Source organism: Orcinus orca, chromosome X (assembly GCF_937001465.1).
Source record: "Orcinus orca chromosome X, mOrcOrc1.1, whole genome shotgun sequence".
Lineage (NCBI taxonomy): Eukaryota > Metazoa > Chordata > Mammalia > Artiodactyla > Delphinidae > Orcinus > Orcinus orca.
In genome coordinates this window covers 94,502,514-94,521,333 of record NC_064580.1, presented here as the reverse complement: position 1 = coordinate 94,521,333, position 18,820 = coordinate 94,502,514, and the positions used below count along the sequence as shown (strand labels likewise).

Below are 18,820 nucleotides of genomic sequence, written 5' to 3'. Positions count from 1 at the left end.
GTTTGACATAGAGAAGACATTCATTAAATGTTCATTGAATAAACTGAATAAATGAATAAAATCTTAAAAATAATACAGTGCCTAGTCTGCATTCCTGATTAATTAAATCAGAATCTTTGATGATGAGGTTTGGCATCGACTTTTTCTTAAGTTCCCAAGGTGATTCAAATACACAGCCAGGGAAAAGAGCCACTGTTCTAAGAATTAGTTTTTTTGATAGAGTGTATTGGTGAAACACACAGGCTTTGGAATCAAACAGATGTGTTCAGGCCCTGACTCTACCACTTACTAACTATGTGACAACCACGGAATTAACATCTCTAAGCCTCAGATTCCTCAACTATTAAATAGGGATAACAACAGTTTATAACAACAGTTGATCACAACCTTTCTTAAAAGGTTATTATGAGGATTAAATGAAGTATGCATATGAAGTATTCAGTACACTACATGGTACATAGTAAGGGCTCAATAATCCTAAACTATAGCTAATGTTGGCATTGCTGTATCATTTGATAGAGAGTAAAAATGTCTGAACTCAGATAGACCTTACTTAAATTCCATTTCCACTGCTTTCTAGCCAGATGACTTCGAGTAAAGTTACTTAAACTCCTGAGACTACAGTAACCCATCTGTAAAATATGGTGATAATAATAACTATTTCATTATTTTGTTGTGAGGATTAAATAAGATGACACACATAAAACTCTTAGCAGAGGACCAAGTGCAATATAAATAATGTCTATGTAGATCGTCCACCCATTTTTTGACTGGGTTGTTTTTTTGATATTGCATTGCAGCATTATTTCTAATAGCCAAGATATGGAAGGAACCTAAGTTTCCATTGATAGATAAAAATATATATATATATATATATATATATATATATATATATATATATATATATAAAAAACGGAACATTACTCAGCCATGAAATCTTGCCATTTGCAACAACATGGATGGACCTAGAGTGTATTATACTAAGCAAAATAAGTCAGACAAAGACAAATACCACATAATCTCACTTATATGTGTAATCTAAAAAACAAAATGAATTAACAAGCATAATTAAACAGAAACAGAGTCATAGATATAGAGAAGAAACAGGTGGTAGCAAGATTGGAGGAGACTGGGGGAGGAGAGAAATAAGTGAGGGAGATCAAGAGGTACAAACTTTCAGTTACAAAGTAAATGAGTCACAGTGTGGGGAATATACTCAATAATTATGTAATATCTTTGTATGGTAACAGATGACAACTAGACTTACGATGACATTTTGAAATGTATAGAAATATTGAATCACTATGTTGTGTACCAGAAACTAACATAGTGTTGTAGGTTAATTATACTTCCAAAACAAACAAAGAAACAAACTCCTAGAAAAAGAAATCAGATTTGTGACCACCAGAGGTGGGGGGGGGGGAATTAGGTGAAGGTAGTCAAAAGGTACAAACTTCCAGTTATAAGATAAATTAAGTACTATGGATTTAATATACAGCATGATGAAGATAATTAACACTGCTGTATAAAAGCTGTTAAGAGAGTAAATCCTAAGAGTTCTCATCACCAGGAAAAAATATTTTTTCTATTTCTTTAATGTTGTACCTATATGAGACGACATAATGATTTCATGATGTATGTAAGTCATATCACTATGCTGTACATCTTAAACTTACACAGTGCTGTATGTCAATTATATCTCGAAAAAACTAGAAAAAAAAAGAAATTGAAAAGAAAAAGAAATTATACCAGAGAGTTAGTTACAGTCAACAGACCTTTAGGGAACTATGGGGGTATTTTATAACTGGTTATTAGACCCAGTTAGAGTAAAAGGCTGTGAGATGGCCCAAATTCCACGATGGGAAAGTAGTATCCATTGTACTAGGAGTTCCACTAGAATATATGGAATCATTAAGCAAAGTACCAAAAGGTGCCCTCTTCAAGAAGAGAAATCAAAGTAAGTAATTGAGTCTCCTCCAAGCAGCTGAATTACAAAATGGTAAAATGGTGCTTCTTCCTCTGGGCTGGGGGAGCACCAAGCTAGGGAACACAGGTTAGAGAGCAGGGTATGGGCTAATTTCACTCCCCCTTCACACCCTTGGCTGTGTGCCTTTTCAGTCAACAAACTGTACAACTTTTCATGGTGACTCGACATGGTATGCATGCTGCCAAAAACAGGAGAAAGAAATGCTACAAATCTCACCTCCAGGCCTAAAATGAGACTCTGGATTTTTTTATTGAGATATGATTCACATATCATAAAATTCACCCTTTTACAGTGTACAACTCATTGCTTTGTAGTATACTCACAAAGTTTTGCAACCATCACCACTATCCAATTCCAGAACATTTTCATCACCCCAAAACGAAATGCTGTACTCATTAAGCAGACACTCCACATTCTCCCCCCACCCCAGCCCCTGGCAACCACAATTCTACTTTATGTCTCTAAGGATTTGCCTATTCTGGACATTTCATATAAATGGAATCATACAATACGTGTCCTTTTGTGTCTGGCTTCTTTTCTTACCATAATGTTTTCAAGATTCATCCATGTTGTAGCATGTATCAGTTCTTCATTCCCTTTTATAACTGAATAAGAATCTATTTCACATCCACTGGAATGGCTGTAATTTAAAATATGAAAAATGGCAAGAATGTGGAAAAATCAGAACACTCATACATTGCCAGTGGGAATATAAAATGGTGCAGTCACTATGGAAAAGTTCAGCAGCTCCTCAATAAGTTAAACACAGGATTACCATGTGACCCAGCAATTTTACTCCTAGGTATATACCCAAAACAATTGAAAACAGGTATTTAAACAAAAATTTGTACAAAAATAGTCACAGCATCACTATACTAAATAGCAAAAAAGGTGGGAACAACCCCAATGTCCACCAACTGATGAACTGAACAAACAAAATGTGGTATACTTACAGTGGAGTACTATCCAGCCATAAAGGAACAAGGTACTGAAGCATGCTATAACATGGATGAGCCTTGAAAACATTATGCTACATGAAGGAAGCCAGACATGAAATTCCATTTATATGAAATGTACGTAACAGACAAATCCATAGAGAAAGAAAGTAGATTAGTGGTTGCCAGGGGTTCGGGGAAAAGGGGAAGTGGTAGTGACTGCTAATGGTTATGGGATTCTGTTTGAGGTGTTAGAAACATTCTGGAATTAAATAGTGGTGATGGTTACACAGCATTGTGAATATACTGAAAATAAATAAATTGTATACTTTAAAAGGATGGGTATTATGGTATGTGAATAAAATCAATCAGATCAATTTAATAAAAGTTATAAACTAAACTTGTGGTAATCATTTTGCAATATATACATGTATCAAGTCATTATGTTGTACACCTAAAACCAAAACAGTGTTATATGTTAATTATAACTCAATTAAAAAATAGAAAAAATCAACTGTAAAAGTAGGAAAAAATCAATGAAAAATGCAATTATAGAAGAAAATGAGAAAGTGGAAACAACCCAAATGTCCATCAGTGGATGAATGGATAAACAAAATGTGGTCTAGACATACAAAACATTATTCAGCCTTTAAAGGAAAGAAAATTCTGAAACATGCTACATGGATTAAATTTGAAAACATTACGCAAAGTGAAATAAGCCAGGCACAAAATAAAAAATAATATATGATTCTAATTATATGAAGTACATAGAGTAGCCAAATTCATAGAGTCAGAAACTATAACAGTGGTTACCAGGGTCTGGGGGCAGAGGGTAATGGGGAGTTATTGTTTAATGGGTACAGAGTTTCACTTTGGGAAGATGAAAAAATGTTGGAGGTGGCTAGTGGTGATGCTTGGATAACAATGTAAAGTACTTAATGCCACTGAATTGTACACATAAAAGTGACTAAAGTGAGCTCTACCCACAGCCTGTCCCTCCCATCAGGAAACTTGCACAAGCCTCTTAAATAGCCACATCCACCAGAGGGCAGACAGCAGAAGCAAGAAGAACTACAATCCTGCAGCCTGTGGAACAAAAACCACATTCACAGAAAGATAGAAAAGATGAAAAGGCAGAGGGCTATGTACCAGATGAAGGAACAAGATAAAACCCCAGGAAAACAACTAAATGAAGTGGAGATAGGCAACCTCCAGAAAAAGAATTCAGAATAATGATAGTGAAGATGATCCAGGACCTTGGAAAAAGAATGGAGGCAAAGATCGAGAAAATGCAAGAAATGTTTAACAAAGACTTAGAAGAATTAAAGAACAAACAGAGATGAACAATACAATAACTGAAATGAAAACTACACTAGAAGGAATCAATAGCAGAATAACTGAGGCAGAAGAACGGATAAGTAACCTGGAAGACAGAATGGAGGAATTCACTGCTGCAGAACAGAATAAAGAAAAAACAATAAAAAGAAATGAAGACAGCATAAGAGACCTCTGGGACAACATTAAACGCAACAACATTCGCATTATAGAGGTCCCAGAAGGAGAAGAGAGAGAGAAAGAACCTGAGAAAATATTTGAAGAGGTCAGAGTAGAAAACTTCCCTAACATGGGAAAGGAAATAGCCACCTAAGCCCAGGAAGCGCAGAGAGTCCCATACAGAATAAACCCAAGGAGAAACACGCTGAGACACAAAGTAATCAAATTGGCAAAAATTAAAGACAAAGAAAAATTATTGTAAGCAGCAAGGGAAAAACGGCAAATAACATACAAGGGAACTCCCATAAGGTTAACAGCTGATTTCTCAGCAGAAACTCTACAAGCCAGAAGGGAGTAGCATGATATACCTAAAATGCTGAAAGGGAAGAACCCACAACCAAGATTACTCTATCCAGCAAGGATCTCATTCAGATTCAATGGAGAAATCAAAAGCTTTACAGACAAGCAAAAGCTAACAGAATTCAGCACCACCAAACCAGCTCTACAACAAATGCTAAAGGAACTTCTCTAAGTGAGACACACAAGAGAAAAGGATCTACAAAAACAAACCCAAAACAATTAAGAAAACGTGAATGGATTATTTTATTTATTTATTTTTAACATCTTATTGCTTTACAATGGTGTGTTAGTTTCTGCTTTATAACAAAGTGAATCAGTTATACACATACATATGTCCCCATATCTCTTGCGTCTCCCTCCCTCCCACCCTCCCTATCCCACCCCCCTAGGTGGTCACAAAGCACTGAGCTGATCTCGCTGTGCTATGCGGCTGCTTCCCACTAGCTACCTGTTTTACGTTTCGTAGTGCATATATGTCCATGCCTCTCTCTCGCTTTGTCACAACTCACCCTTCCCCCCCCATATCCTCAAGTCCATTCTCTAGTATGTCTGTGTCTTTATTCCCATCTTGCCCTTAGAGAGACAAGATCCAGCCTCATCCAACACAACACAGGCACTAGTCCCCTCCACCAGGAAGCCTACACAACCCACTGAACCAACCTTAGCCACCGGGGACAGACATCAAAAACAACGGGAACTACGAAGCTGCAGCCTGCAAAAAGGAGACCCCAAACACAGTAAGATAAGCAAAATAAGAAGACAAAAAAAAAAAAAAACACAGCAGATGAAGGAGCAAGACAAAAACGCACCAGACCTAACAAATGAGGAGGAAATAGGCAGTCTACCTGAAAAAGAATTCAGAATAATGATAGTAAAGATGATCCAAAATCTTGGAAATAGAATAGACAAAATGCAAGAAACATTTAACAAGGACCTAGAAGAACTAAAGATGAAACAAACAACGATGAACAACACAATAAATGAAATTAAAAATACCCTGGATGGAATCAATAGCAAAATAACTGAGGCAGAAGAACCGATAAGTGACCTGGAAGATAAAATAGTGGAAATAACTACTGCAGAGCAGAATAAAGAAAACAGAATGAAAAGAACTGAGAACAGTCTCCGAGACCTCCGGGACGACATTAAACGCACCAACATTCGAATTATAGGGGTTCCAGAAGAAGAAGAGAAAAAGAAAGGGACTGAGAAAATATTTGAAGAGACTATAGTTGAAAACTTCCCTAATATGGGAAAGGAAATAGTTAATCACGTCCAGGAAGCACAGAGAGTCCCATACAGGATAAATCCAAGGAGAAATATGCCAAGACACATATTAATCAAACTGTCAAAAATTAAATACAAAGAAAACATATTAAAAGCAGCAAGGGAAAAACAACAAATAACACATAAGGGAATCCCCATAAGGTTAACTGCTGATCTTTCAGCAGAAACTCTGCAAGCCAGAAGGGACTGGCAGGACATATTTAAAGTGATGAAGGAGAAAAACCTGCAACCAAGATTACTCTACCCAGCAAGGATCTCATTCAGGTTTGACGGCGAAATTAAAACCTTTACAGACAAGCAAAAGCTGAGAGAGTTCAGCACCACCAAACCAGCTTTACAACAACTGCTAAAGGAACTTCTCTAGGAAAGAAACACAAGAGAAGGAAAAGACCTACAATAACGAACCCAAAACAATTAAGAAAATGGGAATAGGAACATACATATCGATAATTACCTTAAATGTAAATGGACTAAATGCTCGCACCAAAAGACACAGACTGGCTGAATGGATACAAAAACAAGACCCATATATATGCTGTCTACAAGAGACGCACTTCAGACCTAAGGACACATACAGACTGAAAGTGAGGGGATGGAAAAAGATATTCCATGCAAATGGAAATCAAAAGAAAGCTGGAGTAGCAATACTCATATCAGATAAAATAGACTTTAAAATAAAGAATGTTACAAGAGACAAGGAAGGACACTACATAATGATCAAGGGATCAATCCAAGAAGAAGATATAACAATTGTAAATATTTATGCACCCAACATAGGAGCACCTCAATACATAAGGCAAATACTAACAGCCATAAAAGGGGAAATCGACAGTAACACATTCATAGTAGGGGACTTTAACACCCCACTTTCACCAATGGACAGATCATCCCGAAAGAAAATAAATAAGGAAACACAAGCTTTAAATGATACATTAAATAAGATGGACTTAATTGATATTTATAGGACATTCCATCCAAAAACAACAGAATACACATTTTTCTCAAGTGCTCATGGAACATTCTCCAGGATAGATCATATCTTGGGTCACAAATCAAGCCTTGGTAAATTTAAGAAAATTGAAATTGTATCAAGTATCTTTTCCGACCACAACACTATGAGACTAGATATCAATTACAGGAAAAGATCTGTAAAAGCTACAAACACATGGAGGCTAAACAATACGCTACTTAATAACGAAGTGATCACTGAAGAAATCAAAGAATACCTAGAAACAAATGACAATGGAGACACGATGACCCAAAATCTATAGCATGCAGCAAAAGCAGTTCTAAGAGGGAAGTTTATAGCAATACAATCCTACCTTAAGAAAGAGGAAACATCTCAAATAAACAACCTAACCTTGCACCTAAAGCAATTAGAGAAAGAAGAACAAATAAACCCCAAAGTTAGCAGAAGGGAAGAAATCATAAAGATCAGATCAGAAATAAATGAAAAAGAAATGAAGGAAACTATATCAAAGATCCATAAAACTAAAAGCTGGTTCTTTGAGAAGATAAAATAGATAAACCGTTAGCCAGACTCATCAAGAAAAGAAGGGAGAAGACTCAAATCAATAGAATTAGAAATGAAAAAGGAAAAGTAAGAACTGACACTGCAGAAATACAAAAGATCATGAGAGATTACTACAAGCAACTCTAAGCCAATAAAATGGACAACCTGGAAGAAATGGACAAATTCTTAGAAATGCTCAACCTGCCAAGACTGAATCAGGAAGAAATAGAAAATATGAACAGACCAATCACAAGCACTGAAATTGAAACTGTGATTAAAACTCTTCCAACAAACAAAAGCCCAGGACCAGATGGCTTCACAGGCAAATTCTATCAAACATTTAGAGAAGAGCTAACACCTATCCTTCTCAAACTCTTCCAAAATATAGCAGAGGGAGGAACACTCCCAAACTCCTTCTACGAGGCCACCATCACCTTGATACCAAAACCAGACAAGGATGTCACAAAGAAAGAAAACTACAGGCCAATATCACTGATGAACATAGATGCAAAAGTTCTCAACAAAATACTAGCAAACAGAATCCAACAGCACATTAAATGGATCATACACCATGATCAAGTGGGGTTTATTCCAGGAATGCAAGGATTCTTCAATATACGCAAATCAATCAACGTGATACACCATATTAACAAATTGAAGGAGAAGTACCATATGGTCATCTCAATAGATGCAGAGAAAGCTTTCGACAAAATTCAACACCCATTTATGATAAAAAACCTGCAGAAAGTAGGCATAGAGGGAACTTTCCTCAACATAATAAAGGCCATATATGACAAACCCACAGCCAACATCGTCCTCAATGGTGAAAAACTGAAAGCATTTCCACTAAGATCAGGAACAAGACAAGGTTGCCCACTCTCACCACTCTTATTCAACATAGTTTTGGAAGTTTTAGCCACAGCAATCAGAGAAGAAAAGGAAATAAAAGGAATCCAAATCGGAAAAGAAGAAGTAAAGCTGTCACTGTTTGCAGATGACATAATACTATACATAGAGAATCCTAAAGATGCTAGCAGAAAACTACTAGAGCTAATCAATGAATTTGGTAAAGTAGCAAGATACAAAATTAATGCACAGGGCTTCCCTGGTGGTGCAGTGGTTGAGAGTCTGCCTGCCGATGCAGGGGACACGGGTTCGTGCCCCGGTCCGGGAAGATCCCACATGCCGTGGAGCAGCTAGGCCCGTGAGCCATGGCCGCTGGGCCCGCGCCTCTGGAGCCTGTGCTCCACCATGGGAGAGGCCACAGCAGTGAGAGGCCTGCGTACCTCAAAAAAAAAAAAAAAAAAAAAAAAGTGTCATGTACCAAAATGTTCATTGCAGCTCTATTTACAATAGCCCGGAGATGGAAACAACCCAAGTGTCCATCATCGGATGAATGGATAAAGAAGATGTGGCACATATATACAATGGAATATTACTCAGCCATAAAAAGAAACGAAATTGAGCTATTTGTAATGAGGTGGATAGGCCTAGAGTCTGTCATACAGAGTGAAGTAAGTCAGAAAGAGAAAGACAAATACCGTATGCTAACACATATATATGGAATTTAAGAAAAAAATGTTATGAAGAACCTAGTGCTAAGACAGGAATAACGACACAGACCTACAAGAGAATGTACTTGAGGATATGGGGAGGGGGAAGGGCAAGCTGTGACAAAGCGAGAGAGAGGCATGGACATATATACACTACCAAACGTAAGGTAGATAACTAGCGGGAAGCAGCCGCATAGCAAAGGGAGATCAGCTCGGTGCTTTGTGACCACCTAGAGGGGTGGGATAGGGAGGGTGGGAGGGAGAGAGACGCAAGAGGGAAGAGATATGGGAACATATGTATATGTATAACTGATTCACTTTGTTATAAAGCAGAAACTAACACACCATTGTAAAGCAATTATACTCCAATAAAGATGTAAAATAAATAAATAAAATATATATATAAAGAGCTCATGCAGCTCAATATTAAAGAAACAAACAACCCAATCCAAAAATGGGCAGAAGACCTAAATAGACATTTCTCCAAAGAAGACATAAAAATGGCCAAGAAGCACATGAAAAGCTGCTCAACATCACTAATTATTAGAGAAATGCAAAGCAAAACTATAATGAGGTACCACCTCACACCCGTTAGAATGGGCATCATCAGAAAATCTAAAAACAACAAATGCTGGAGAGGGTGTGGAGAAAAGGGAACCCTCTCGCACTGTTGGTGGGAATGTAAAGTGGTACAGACACTATGGAGAACAGTATGGAGGTTCCTTTAAAAACTAAAAATAGAATTACCATATGTCCCAGCAATCCCACTACTGGGCATATACCCAGAGAAAACCATAATTCAAAAAGACACATGCACCCCAATGTTCATTGCAGCACTGTTTACAATAGCCAGGTCATGGAAGCAACCTAAATGCCCATCGACAGACGGATAAAGAAGATGTGGTACATATATACAATGGAATATTACTCAGCCATAAAAAGGAATGAAACTGAGTCATTTGTTGAGACGTGGATGGATCTAGAGACTGTCATACAGAGTGAAGTAAGTCAGGAAAAGAAAAACAAATATCCTATATTAACACATATATGTGGAACCTAGAAAAATGGTACAGATGAACCAGTTTCCAGGGCAGAAATTGAGGCATAGATGTGGAGAACAAACGTATGGACACCAAGGTGGGAAAGTGGCGGGGTGGTGGTGGTGGTGGTGTGATGAATTGGGTGATTGGGATTGACATGTATACACCGATGTGTATACAACTGATGACTAATAAAAACCTGTTGTATAAAAATATAAATAAAATAAAATTTAAAAATTAAAAAAAGTGACTAAAGTGATAAATTTTATGTTATATATATTTTACTACAATAAAAAAAGAAAATGGGCAAAATATTTGAACAGACCTTTCACAAAGGAAGATATACAAATGGCCAATAGCACATGAAAAGATGGCTCAACATCATTAGTCACTAGGGAAATGTAAATAAAAACTGCAATGAGGTATCAGTTCACACTCACCAGAATGGTTAATATTAAAAAAACTGACACTACCAAATGCTACTAAGGATGTTGGTAGGAGAGTAAAATGGTACAAAGATATGGCAGTTTCACATAAAACAAAACATACCCCCTATGTTCAGCCATAAAAAACCATGAAATCTTGCCATTTATGACAACATGCATGGACCTTGAGGGCATTATGCTAATTGAAATAAGTCAGACAAAGAAAGACAAATACTACGTGATCTTGTTTATATACAGAATGTTAAAAAAAAAACCCTCAAAGACACAGAGAACAGATTGGTGGTTGCCAGAGGCAGAGAGGGAGGGGGTGGGGAGTGGGCAAAGTGGGTGAGGGGAGTCAAAAAGTACAAACTTCTAGTTATAAAATAGTTAAGTCATGGGAATCACGAGAATGTAATGTACAGCATGGTGACTATAGTTAGCAATACTGTATCACATATTTAAAAGTTACTAAGAGACTAAATATTTAAAGTTCTCATCACAAGAAAAAGAATTCTGTAACTTTGTATGGTGATGGATGTTAACTAAACTTATTGTGGTGATCATTTAACAATATATACAAATATCAAATATTTGTACACCTGAAACTAATATAACATTGTATGTCAATTATACCTCAATTAAAAAAATCAATAATTATCAAAATAGAAAGCAAACAATTAAACAACAGAGTAAATCAATAAAAGGAAATGATAGTTATCTGAAAAGAACAATAGAATGAACAAATTTTTAGCAAGTATGATTTCAAAAATAAAGCCATCATAAATTAACATAAAAAATGAAAGGGAACCAAACTACAGAAACAAGAGATTAAAAAATTATCCAAAAAGTACTATGTATAATTTTTATAGCAATAATTTAAAAAACCTAAGTGAAATGGATAATTCCCAAGAAAATAAACAACCAAAATTGGCCTAAGAAATAGAAAACTTAAATAGACCAATTAATCATAGAAGAATGTGAAATGATAATACTCTACCTCAAAAGTCACCAGCCCCAGAAAGTTTTGTGGGAGAGTTTGACCACACCATCTAGGAACAGATTAATCAAGCTTTACACAAAAATTTCCAAAGCAAAGTAAAAGAAGGGAAATGACACCATACAACTATAGGCTAGTATAATCTTGATACCAAAACTGACAAGTAAAGGGAAAGAAATTATAGGCCCATCTCACTTATGAACGTAGATTTAAAAATGCATAACCTTAATACCATAATCAAGCACAGGAAAACTACAGGCCATTATTTTTCAAGGGGATGCTGATGGCATTTTTGGCGGAACAATTCTTCATTTAGTATCCCTGATCCCTATCTACTAAATGCCAGCAGGACTTCCCACCACACACACACCAATAAACTGTGACAACCAAAAGCACCTCCAGGCATTTCCAAATGTCCCCTAGAGGGATGGTTAGCCCCAGGCTGAGGATCAGTACTATAGGCAATCTCACTTATGAACACAGAGATACAAAACTGCTAAATAAAAGATTAGTCCCTCAAATCCCAGAGTACATTAAAAAAGAAAAAAAAAACACATCATTCCCTGACCTGATAGGTTAATATTAGGAATGCAGGGAAGTTTAACACTTACAGATCTGTCAGCGTGGAACAGGACACCAACTCCTTACTTGGAAAATTGGCAATTACAGGGAAAGAGTTAAGCGTTTATCCTGTCTTTCGTATAGGAACTGTATTTTAGACTTACCAAGTAGCCCTAGTAGAGGAGAGATAGTTCTTCTTACAGAGGTATGCTAGCTAATAAATTCAGAAAGAATAATAGAATTAGAAACTTATTATTTTGAAATCCTTAATGAACTAATTGACTCACATAATAGTTATCAAATGGATGGTAAAGCCACTAGGTGAAAGGATGATGGAGAACTTTACAATGACAGGATCAGACTAACACCACTTCAATCCAGTTTTAGTATCATTAATAGTGAGACAAGCAAACATTATGTAAAAGAAAGTACATAGTATCAACCACTAAACAGTCTTAACAAATAATAAGAACCTGAATCTAATCAAGCACTTAGATCCACCTTCCAGTCTACAGGAAATACAAGCAATACAGAAACAGATAAAACAGCACCTCAAGGAAGTAATCAGCCAAATCCAGAAAGTGGGAGAGTCTACAGAACAAATAGCAGGTTTCTTCAACAAACCAATGCCATGAAAATAAAAGGGAGGTAGTGTTGTTCTGTATTAGCTTTTTAAAAACTTAAAAGAAATCTAAGAGATATAACCTAATATAATGAGTTGTTGGTTGGGCCCTGATTGAAAGAAACCTCAACGGTAAAAATATTTTTTAGGACTTCCTTGGTGGTGCAGTGGTTAGGAATCTGCCTGCCAATGCAGGGGGCACGGGTTCGAGCCCTGGTCCCGGAAGATCCCACATGCTGCGGAGCAACTAAGCCCGTGCGCCACAACTACTGAGCCCACATGCCACAATTACTGAAGCCCACGCGCCTAGAGCCCACGCTCCACAACAAGAAAAGCCATTGCAACAAGAGAAGCCCCCACAGTGCAACAAAGAGTAGCCTCGGCTCTTCCCAACTACAGAAAGCCCATGCGGCAACGAACACCCAACACAGCAAGCAATAAAATAAATAAATTTATTTTTTTTTAAAGTCTAAAAAATAAAACCATTTTTTAGACAATTGGAAAAATTGGAAGATACGCCGGGTATTAGTATTATAATGGCATTATGATTATATGAGAAGACGTCATTTTTGCTACAATTTTTGGTGAGGCATACTGAAATATTTAGGAGTGAAATCATATGATGCTCATGATTAGCCTAAAACATCCCAGCACAAAAGAGGGGAGGGGAATAGCTGAAACAAGTATGGCAAAATGTTGATGGCTATTAAAGCTCAGTTATGGGGGTTTACTGTACTCTCTACTGTCATTTATGTTTGGAAATTATCATAATAGAAAGTTTTTAAAAAGCTATCAATGCATGGGCTTCCCTGGTGGCGCAGTGGTTGAGAGTCCGCCTGCCGATGCAGGGGACACAGGTTCGTGCCCCGGTCCAGGAAGATCCCACATGCTGCGGAGCGGCTAGGCCCATGAGCCATGGCCACTGAGCCTGCACGTCCGGAGCTTGTGCTCCGCAACGGGAGAGGCCACAACAGTGAGTGGCCCGCATACCGCAAAAAAAAAAAAAAAAAAAGGTATCAATGCAATTCAATGCATTAACAAGTTAAAGGGGAAAAACCTATATGTCCAACTTATAGGTGAAAAAGCAATTGATAAAATGTCATAGCCATTCTTGCTTTTAAAAAGCCTCAAAAGAGTAGGAATTAAAGAAAACTTACTTAACTTAATAAAGGGCAACTGCCAGAACCCACACTAAGAAGCATACTTGATGAAATTTTCGAAGCATTCCCATTAAAGGGAGGGATAAGTTAAGGATGTCTGATATCATTGTTACTATTCAGCCTTATACTGGAAGTCCTAGACAATGCATTCAGATAAGAAAAATACACGTGGTATACAGATTGAAGCCAGAGAGAAAACTATCAATATTTGCACATAATCTGTTTGCCAACCTAGAAAATCCAACAGACTCAATGAACAAACTATTAGAAAGAAGGAGAATTCAGTAAAGTTGTTGGGCACAATTTCAAACAAAAAACAAGTTATCTTATATACCCTTGATTACAAAATGAAAGAAAAAAATCCTATTAATAGTAGCAACAAAAGCTATAAAGTATCTAGAAATAGCCCAAACAAGATATGTTCAACACATGTATGGAGAAAATGACATGTTATTAAAGGACTTAAAAATCTGAATAAATGGAGAGTCATACCACATATATTCATATAAAGGAAGAGTCATTAATGTAAAGGTGCCAATTCTCCCCAGTTAAATCCGGAAACTCAATGCGGGGCCAACAAAAATGCCAATAAGATTCTATTTGGGTATGATAATTTGATTCTAAAATCCATATTATAAAGTAAATATGCAAGAATAACACAAAATTGAAGAAAAAAGATGACTTTCCATGTCAGATATCAAACGTTATAAAACTACAGAAATTTAAAGTGTGGTATGAATGCAAGTATAAATAAATGGATCAGTAGAACAAAATAAAGAATTCTGAAACAAACCTAAATATGCATAAGAATCTAGTATTGATTAAAGGTAGCATTTAGAAGTGAGTAGAGAAAGGAAAGAAGGAGGCATGTAGAAGGATATACATTGCAGCACATTTTATATTAGCAAAAAACTTGGAAATAATCATGACAATGGGGAAATGGCTAAATGAATTATAGCATATCTGTTCTGTAGAATACTCCGAAACAGTGAAAAAGAACAAGTTAGATTTACATGTACTAACATGAAAAGTTCTCAGACATTATGCTGGGTGAAAAGTACCAAGTAGCAGAACAATACATATAAGCATGATAAAATATATATATATATATATATTTAACATCTTTACTGGAGTATAAATAATTGACATTTTAAATAACACTAAATAATACTATATATATAAATTGTGTGTGTGTGTGTGTGTGAGAGAGAGCGAGAGAGGGAAAGAGAGAGAGAGAAAAGATCTGGAAGAAGCTAAGTCCAACAGTGAGTAGGGAGGGAGAGAATCAGGGAGGAAATCAATGACGACTAAAGAAGGCTTAAGCCTTCCCTGTAACATTCTAATCCTCTGAAAGAAAAATGTATTCGTGTGTCAATTGTGTAATTAAGTCAATAAATAAGAAATTTAAAAGCTGCATAATGATATGAATAAATTATATATGGTATAAGGACTTATTTATTCATATAAATGCATGGAAAGGCCATTGTAAGGATACTCACCAAACTGTTGACAATTAGTTTATTCTTTGTTTTGCTTTTTTTGGGGGGTGAGGGTGGAAGTAACAACTATAGAGGGAGCAGAAAAGGCAAGTTTCAAGATTTACTATCTCTACACCTGTGTACTGTTTCAATCTTTTACCATGAAAATATACTTATATATTATTGAGTAATTAAAAAATAAAGACATGGAAAAAGTCAAAGGCACACTGTTAAGTGGAAAAAGCTAGTTGCTATATTCTATATATAATTCTATATATAGAATAATGTATACATCTATTGTATTATATGTGGGTACATATGTATTCTAATGCATAGAAAGAAAAATACAAATTGGACTTTCACAATTTATATACTTGTGTTGATTATTTTGTTCTAATGAGCATATAGTTGTGCATTACTTAAGAAATACTATGATAATCATATTGCAATATATACACATAACAAACCATTATGTTTGCAATATATAAACATATCAAATCATTATGTTGTTATGTACATCTTAAACTGTACAATGTTATATATCAATTATATCTTAATAAATCTGAGGTGGGAGGAAGAAACATAGAAATACAGATAAATCTAGGACATCCCTGCTGGTGCAGTGGTTAAGAATCTGCCTGCCAATGCATGGGACATGGGTCCAAGCCCTGGTCCGGGAAGATCCCACATGCCGTGGAGCAACTAAGCCTGTTCACCACAACTACTGAGCCTGCGTGCCACAACTACTGAAGCCAACATGCCTAGATCCCGTGCTCTGCAACGAGAAGCCACCGCAATGAGAAGCCCGCGCACTGCAACAGAGTAGCCCCCGCTCGCCGCAACTAGAGAAAGCCTGTGTACAGCAAATAAAACCCAACACAGTCAAAAATAAATAAATAAATTTATTTTTAAAAAAAGAAACAAAATACCTTGCACCTCAAGCAATTAGAGAAAGAAGAACAAAAAAACCCCAAAGTTAGCAGAAGGAAAGAAATCATAAAAATCAGATCAGAAATAAATGAAAAAGAAATGAAGGAAACAATAGCAAAGATCAATAAAACTAAAAGCTGGTTCTTTGAGAAGATAAACAAAATAGATAAACCATTAGCCAGACTCATCAAGAAAAAAAGGGAGAAGACTCAAATCAATAGAATTAGAAATGAAAAAGGAGAAGTAACAAGTGACCCTGCAGAAATACAAAGGATCATGAGAGATTACTACAAGCAACTCTATGCCAATAAAATGGACAATCTGGAAGAAATGGACAAATTCTTAGAAAGGCACAACCTGCCAAGACTGAATCAGGAAGAAATAGAAAATATGAACAGACCAATCACAAGCACTGAAATTGAAACTGTGATTAAAACTCTTCCAACAAACAAAAGCCCAGGACCAGATGGCTTCACAGGCAAATTCTATCAAACATTTAGAGAAGAGCTAACACCTATCCTTCTCAAACTCTTCCAAAATATAGCAGAGGGAGGAACACTCCCAAACTCCTTCTACGAGGCCACCATCACCTTCATACCAAAACCAGACAAGGATGTCACAAAGAAAGAAAACTACAGGCCAATATCACTGATGAACATAGATGCAAAAATCCTCACCAAAATACTAGCAAACCGAATCCAACAGCATATTAAAAGGATCATACACCATGATCAAGCAGCGTTTATTCCAGGAATGCAAGGATTCTTCAATATATGCAAATCTATCGATGTGATAAACCATATTGACAAATTGAAGGAGAAAAACCATATGATCATCTCAATAGATGCAGAGAAAACTTTTGACAAAATTCAACACCCATTTATGATAAAAACCCTGCAGAAAGTAGGCATAGAGGGAACTTTCCTCAACATAATAAAGGCCATATATGACAAGCCCACAGCCAACATCATCCTCAATGGTGAAAAACTGAAAGCATTTCCACTAAGATCAGGAACAAGACAAGGTTGCCCACTCTCACCACTCTTATTCAACATAGTTTTGGAAGTTTTAGCCACAGCAATCAGAGAAGAAAAGGAAATAAAAGGAATCCAAGTCGGAAAAGAAGAAGTAAAGCTGTCACTGTTTGCAGATGACATGATACTATACATAGAGAATCCTAAAGATGCTAGCAGAAAACTACTAGAGCTAATCAATGAATTTGGTAAAGTAGCAGGATACAAAGTTAATGCACAGAAATCTCTGGCATTCCTATATACTAATGATGAAAAATCTGAAAGTGAAATCAAGAAAACACTCCCATTTACCACTGCAACAAAAAGAATAAAATATCTAGGAATAAACCTATCTAAGGAGACAAAAGACCTGTATGCAGAAAATTATAAGACACTGATGAAAGAAATTAAAGATGATACAAATAGATGGAGAGATATACCATGTTCTTGGATTGGAAGAATCAACATGGTGAAAATGACTCTATTACCCAAAGCAATCTACAGATTCAGTGCAATCCCTATCAAACTACCACTGGCATTTTTCACAGAACTAGAACAAAAAATTTCACAATTTGTATGGAAACACAAAAGACCCCGAATAGCCAAAGCAATCTTGAGAACGAAAAACGGAGCTGGAGGAATCAGGCTCCCTGACTTCAGACTATACTACAAAAGCTACAGTAATCAAGACAGTATGGTACTGGCACAAAAACAGAAAGATAGATCAATGTAATAGGATAGAAAGCCCAGAGATAAACCCATGCACATATGGACACCTTATCTTTGATAAAGGTGGCAGGAATGTACAGTGGAGAAAGGACAGCCTCTTCAATAAGTGGTGCTGGGAAAACTGGACAGGTACATGTAAAAGTATGAGATTAGATCACTCCCTAACACCATACACAAAAATAAGCTCAAAATGGATTAAAGGCCTAAATGTAAGGCCAGAAACTATCAAACTCTTAGAGGAAAACATAGGCAGAACACTATGACATAAATCACAGCAAGATCCTTTTTGACCCACCTCCTAGAGAAATGGAAATAAAAACAAAAATAAACCAATGGGACCTAATGAAACTTCAAAGCTTTTGCACAGCAAAGGAAACCATAAACAAGACCAAAAGACAACCCTCAGAAAGGGAGAAAATATTTGCAAATGAAGCAATTGACAAAGGATTAATTTCCAAAATTTACAAGCAGCTCATGCAGCTCAATAACAAAAAAACACACAACCCAATCCAAAAATGGGCAGAAGACCTAAATAGACATTTCTCCAAAGAAGATATACAGACCGCCAACAAACACATGAAAGAATGCTCAACATCATTAATCATTAGAGAAATGCAAATCAAAACTACAATGAGATATCATCTCACACCAGTCAGAATGGCCATCATCAAAAAATCTACAAACAATAAATGCTGGAGAGGGTGTGGAGAAAAGGGAACACTCTTGCACTGCT

General features: G+C 36.4%; 1 protein-coding gene across 17 annotated transcripts in view; it reads right to left on the bottom strand.

The window, feature by feature from the left end:
• The window catches only part of LOC117197314 (NACHT, LRR and PYD domains-containing protein 12), a 48,052-nt gene that overhangs the window by 25,287 nt on the left and 3,945 nt on the right, over window positions 1-18,820 (bottom strand). Inside the window, exon 3 of one of the 17 annotated variants that reach the window (XM_049704350.1) lies at window positions 5,437-5,488. The exons of 14 other annotated variants lie outside the window; for them this stretch is intronic. The gene's annotated coding sequence lies outside the window, so the exon portion shown is untranslated. Of the gene's footprint in view, window positions 1-2,530; window positions 2,550-5,436; window positions 5,489-15,436; window positions 15,458-18,820 lie in introns of those variants that run through there. 2 more of the 17 variants (XM_049704353.1, XM_033408861.1) reach the window with 2 other exon arrangements.